Here is a 6,162-nt window from a genome sequence, read left to right as displayed (position 1 = left end):
TTATTTTTTACACTGCACAAATAGAGAACAGTCAGCCCTCGAATGCTAGCTAACGAACGTTAGTCTCAATGTTACAATCAACTGTCTGTGTGCTGACTACAGGTTTAACTAACGTTAGTTGATTGTAACATTGACCCTGTGTGTATGCTGACTACAGGTTTAACTAACGTTAGTTGATTGTAACATTGACCCTGTGTGTATGCTGACTACAGGTTTAACTAACGTTAGTTGATTGTAACATTGACACTGTCTGTATGCTGACTACAGGTTTAACTAACGTTAGTTGATTGTAACATTGACACTGTCTGTATGCTGACTACAGGTTTAACTAACGTTAGTTGATTGTAACATTGACACTGTGTGTATGCTGACTACAGGTTTAACTAACGTTAGTTGATTGTAACATTGACCCTGTGTGTATGCTGACTACAGGTTTAACTAACGTTAGTTGATTGTAACATTGACACTGTCTGTATGCTGACTACAGGTTTAACTAACGTTAGTTGATTGTAACATTGACACTGTCTGTATGCTGACTACAGGTTTAACTAACGTTAGTTGATTGTAACATTGACACTGTGTGCTGACTACAGGTTTAACTAACGTTAGTTGATTGTAACATTGACACTGTGTGCTGACTACAGGTTTAACTAACGTTAGTTGATTGTAACATTGACACTGTGTGCTGACTACAGGTTTAACTAACGTTAGTTGATTGTAACATTGACACTGTCTGTATGCTGATTACAGGTTTAACGAACGTTAGTTGATTGTAACATTGACACTGTGTGCTGACTACAGGTTTGGAGGCCACTCTACAGATGAACCCTCTATCCTGACACCTCTGGAGCAGTGCTGCAGGTATAACATGGTACATGATTAAACATTAAGGTGCAATAAGTTGTGTTATCATGAATATATATACTCAGCTAGAGGAGAGAACATGATAAATGAAAAATATAATTTATTCCTCTTTTTTCTCAACTTTCACTTCATTTCTCTCTCGCTCTCTTTCTCCTTCTCTAGGATCCGTCACTCTACCCTCCTGTGTCTGTCTGCGTCTCCTCTCCCTGCCCCAGTACAGTCTGATGTCATGAGGGACTCTCTTTTTCATGATCCTCTATTCCCGTGGCCCCTCTCCACCCTGGACCGTCGCCTAGCGACCGTGCTCAGAACCTTTGAGCCGTTGCCAAGATCAACAGTGTAGCCTCCATGGACGAAGCGAGGATTATGTCACTCATTATAAGACCTTGGTTACACCTGTGACACATGCAGGGTAGTCTCTTAGAAAACAGGATTCCAAATGGGTTCTTCAGCTGTCCCCATAGGAGAACTCTTTTGGGTTCCAGTTGTGTTAAGGTAGGGATGGTATACAGAACATAGCCCTATTTGGTAAAAGACCAAGTCCATATTATGGCAAGAACAGCTCAAATAAGCAAAGAGAAACGACAGTCCATCATTACTGACATGAAGTTCAGTCAATCCGGAAAATGTCAAGAACTATGAAAGTTTCTGCAGGTGCAGTCGCAAAAACTATCAAGCGCTATGATGAAACTGGCTCACATCAGGATCCCCACAGGAAAGGAAGACCCAGAGTTACCTTTGCTGCAGAGGGTAAGTTCATTCGAGTTAAATGCACCTCAGATTGCCACCCAAATACATGCTTTGGAGAGTTCAACTAACAGACAAATCTTAACGTAAACAGTTCAGAGGAGACTGCGTGAATCAGGCCTTCATGGTCGAATTGCTGCAAAGAAACCACTACTAAAGGACACCAATAAGAAGAGGAGACTTGCTTGGGCCAAGAAACACGAGCAATGGACATTAGACAGGTGGAAATCTGTCCTTTGGTCTGATCAGTCCACATTTGAGATGGTTCCAACCGCCGTGTCTTTGTGAGACACAGTTGGTGAACAGATGATCTCCCCATGTGTGGTTCCCAACATGAAGCATGGAGGAGGAGGAGGTGTGGGGGTGCTTTCCTGGCGACACTGTCGGTAATTTATTTAGAATTCAAGGTACACTTAACCAGCATGGCTACCAAATCAAATCAAATTTTATTTGTCACATACACATGGTTAGCAGATGTTAATGCGAGTGTAGCGAAATGCTTGTGCTTCTAGTTCCGACAATGCAGTGATAACCAACAAGTAATCTAACTAACAATTACAAAACTACTGTCTTATACACAGTGTAAGGGGATAAGGAATATGTACATAAGGATATATGAATGAGTGATGGTACAGAGCAGCATACAGTAGATGGTATCGAGTACAGTATATACATATGAGATGAGTATGTAGACAAAGTAAACAAAGTGGCATAGTTAAAGTGGCTAGTGACATAAGAATGCAGTCGATGATCTAGAGTACAGTATATACATATGCATATGAGATGAATGATGTAGGGTAAGTAACATTATATAAGGTAGCATTGTTTAAAGTGGCTAGTGATATATTTACATCATTTCCCATTATTAAAGTGGCTGGAGTTGGGTCAGTGTCAATGACAGTGTGTTGGCAGCAGCCACTCAATGTTAGTGGTGGCTGTTTAACAGTCTGATGGCCTTGAGATAGAAGCTGTTTTTCAGTCTCTCGGTCCCAGCTTTGATGCACCTGTACTGACCTCGCCTTCTGGATGATAGCGGGGTGAACAGGCAGTGGTTCGGGTGGTTGATGTCCTTGATGATCTTTATGGCCTTCCTGTAACATCGGGTGGTGTAGGTGTCCTGGAGGGCAGGTAGTTTGCCCCCGGTGATGCGTTGTGCAGACCTCACTACCCTCTGGAGAGCCTTACGGTTGAGGGCGGAGCAGTTGCCATACCAGGCGGTGATACAGCCCGCCAGGATGCTCTCGATTGTGCATCTGTAGAAGTTTGTGAGTGCTTTTGGTGACAAGCCGAATTTCTTCAGCCTCCTGAGGTTGAAGAGGCGCTGCTGCGCCTTCTTCACGACGCTGTCAGTGTGAGTGGACCAATTCAGTTTGTCTGTGATGTGTATGCCGAGGAACTTAAAACTTGCTACCCTCTCCACTACTGATCCATCGATGTGGATAGGGGGTGTTCCCTCTGCTGTTTCCTGAAGTCACAATCATCTCCTTAGTTTTGTTGACGTTGAGTGTGAGGTTATTTTCCTGACACCACACTCCGAGGGCCCTCACCTCCTCCCTGTAGGCCGTCTCGTCGTTGTTGGTAATCAAGCCTACCACTGTTGTGTCGTCCGCAAACTTGATGATTGAGTTGAGGCGTGCATGGCCACGCAGTCGTGGGTGAACAGGGAGTACAGGAGAGGGCTCAGAACGCACCCTTGTGGGGCCCCGTGTTGAGGATCAGCGGGGAGGAGATGTTGTTGCCTACCCTCACCACCTGGGGGCGGCCCGTCAGGAAGTCCAGAACCCAGTTGCACAGGGCGGGTCGAGACCCAGGGTCTCGAGCTTGATGACGAGCTTGGAGGGTACTATGGTGTTGAATGCCGAGCTGTAGTCGATGAACAGCATTCTCACATAGGTATTCCTCTTGTCCAGGTGGGTTAGGGCAGTGTGCAGTGTGGTTGAGATTGCATCGTCTGTGGACCTATTTGGGCGGTAAGCAAATTGGAGTGGGTCTAGGGTGTCAGGTAGGGTGGAGGTGATATGGTCCTTGACTAGTCTCTCAAAGCACTTCATGATGACGGAAGTGAGTGCTACGGGCGGTAGTCGTTTAGCTCAGTTACCTTAGCTTTCTTGGGAACAGGAACAATGGTGGCCCTCTTGAAGCATGTGGGAACAGCAGACTGGTATAGGGATTGATTGAATATGTCCGTAAACACACCGGCCAGCTGGTCTGCGCATGCTCTGAGGGCGCGGCTGGGGATGCCGTCTGGGCCTGCAGCCTTGCGAGGGTTAACACGTTTAAATGTCTTACTCACCTCGGCTGCAGTGAAGGAGAGACCGCATGTTTTCGTTGCAGGCCGTGTCAGTGGCAATGTATTGTCCTCAAAGCGGGCAAAAAGTTATTTAGTCTGCCTGGGAGCAAGACATCCTGGTCCGTGACTGGGCTGGGTTTCTTCTTGTAGTCCGTGATTGACTGTAGACCCTGCCACATGCCTCTTGTGTCTGAGCCATTGAATTGAGATTCCACTTTGTCTCTGTACTGACGCCTAGCTTGTTTAATAGCCTTGCGGAGGGAATAGCTGCATTGTTTATATTCGGACATATTACCAGACACCTTGCCCTGATTAAAAGCAGTGGTTCGCGCTTTCAGTTTCACGCGAATGCTGCCATCAATCCACGGTTTCTGGTTTGGGAATGTTTTTATCGTTGCTATGGGAACGACATCTTCGACGCACGTTCTAATGAACTCGCACACCGAATCAGCGTATTCGTCAATATTTCCATCTGACGCAATCGAAACATGTCCCAGTCCACGTGATGGAAGCAGTCTTGGAGTGTGGAGTCAGCTTGGTCTGACCAGCGTTGGACAGACCTCAGCGTGGGAGCCTCTTGTTTTAGTTTCTGCCTGTAGGCAGGGATCAGCAAAATGGAGTCGTGGTCAGCTTTTCCGAAAGGGGGGCGGGGCAGGGCCTATATGCGTCGCGGAAGTTAGAGTAACAATGATCCAAGGTTTTACCACCCCTGGTTGCGCAATCGATATGCTGGTAAAATTTAGGGAGTCTTGTTTTCAGATTAGCTTTGTTAAAATCCCCAGCTACAATGAATGCAGCCTCCGGATAAATGGTTTCCAGTTTGCAAAGAGTTAAATAAAGTTCGTTCAGAGCCATCGATGTGTCTGCTTGGGGGGATATATACGGCTGTGATTATAATCGAGGAGAATTCTCTTGGAAGATAATGCGGTCTACATTTGATTGTGAGGAATTCTAAATCAGGTGAACAGAAGGATTTGAGTTCCTGTATGTTTCCTTCATCACACCATGTCTCGTTAGTCATGAGGCATACGCCCCCCGCCACTCTTCTTACCAGAAAGATGTTTGTTTCTGTCGGCGCGATGCGTGGAGAAACCCGTTGGCTGCACCGCGTCGGATAGCGTCTTCCCAGTAAGCCATGTTTCTGTGAAGCAGAGAACGTTGCAGTCTCTGATGTCCCTCTGGAATGCTACCCTTGCTCGGATTTCGTCAACCTTGTTGTCAAGAGACTGGACATTGGCAAGAAGAATGCTGGGGAGTGGTGCGCGATGTGCCCTTTTTCGGAGTCTGACTAGAACACCGCCTCGTTTCCCTCTTTTTCGGAGTCGTTTCCTTGGGTCGCTGCATGCGATCCATTCCGTTGTCCTGTTTGTAAGGCAGAACACCGGATCCGCGTCGCGGAAAACATATTCTTGGTCGTACTGATGGTGAGTTGGCGCTGATCTTATATTCAGTAGTTCTTCTCGACTGTATGTAATGAAACCTAAGATGACCTGGGGTACTAATGTAAGAAATAACACGTAAAAAAACAAAAAACTGCATAGTTTCCTAGGAACGCGAAGCGTTCCTACCATACCATACCATACCATTCTGCAGCGATACGCTATGCCATCTGGTTTGTGCTTAGTGGGACTATCATTTGTTTTTCAACAGGACAATGACCCAACACACCTCCAGGTTGTATCAGGGATATTTGACCAATAAGAAGAGTGATGGAGTGCTGCATCAGATGACCGGGACTCTACAATCACCCAACCTCAACCCAATTGAGATGGTTTGGGAGCTAGACCGCAGAGTGAAGGAAAATCAGCCAACAGGTGCTCAGCATATATAGGAATCCTTCAAAACTGTTGGCATTCTCTCAACCAGCTTCATGAGGAATGAATCACTCTGTCATTCCTCATGAAGCTGGTTGAGAGAATGCCAAGAGTGTGCAAATCAGTCTTTAAGGCAAAGGGTGGCTACTTTGAAGAATCAAAAATATACTTTGATTTGTTTAACACTTTTTTGCTCACTACATGATTCCATGTGTTATTTCATAGTTATGTATTCACTACTATTCCACAATTTAGAAAATAGATTTAAAAAATAAAGAAAAATCCTTGAATGAGTAGGTGTTCTAATACTTTTGACTGGTACTGTATATTTTGACACATTAAGATATTAACATGCATGATGTATGATCTTTTTGGTGCAGGGCAACTAATGATGTCACACATGTGAAGGGGCGGCAGGGTAGCCTAGTGGTTAGTGTTGGACTAGGA

General features: G+C 45.4%; 1 long non-coding RNA gene across 1 annotated transcript; it reads left to right on the top strand.

Moving 5' to 3' along the window:
• The first annotated feature begins 799 nt into the window (after nucleotides 1-799).
• LOC135566036 (uncharacterized) lies at nucleotides 800-6,005 on the top strand. Its single transcript, XR_010461921.1, has 3 exons — nucleotides 800-861; nucleotides 1,027-1,614; nucleotides 5,552-6,005. It is a non-coding gene; the product is annotated as an uncharacterized LOC135566036 (long non-coding RNA).
• Nucleotides 6,006-6,162: the final 157 nt, after the last annotated feature.

This window comes from Oncorhynchus nerka, unplaced genomic scaffold, assembly GCF_034236695.1.
Source record: "Oncorhynchus nerka isolate Pitt River unplaced genomic scaffold, Oner_Uvic_2.0 unplaced_scaffold_7918, whole genome shotgun sequence".
In the NCBI taxonomy this organism is placed as follows: domain Eukaryota; kingdom Metazoa; phylum Chordata; class Actinopteri; order Salmoniformes; family Salmonidae; genus Oncorhynchus; species Oncorhynchus nerka.
This window is presented reverse-complemented; position numbering and strand designations above follow the sequence as displayed.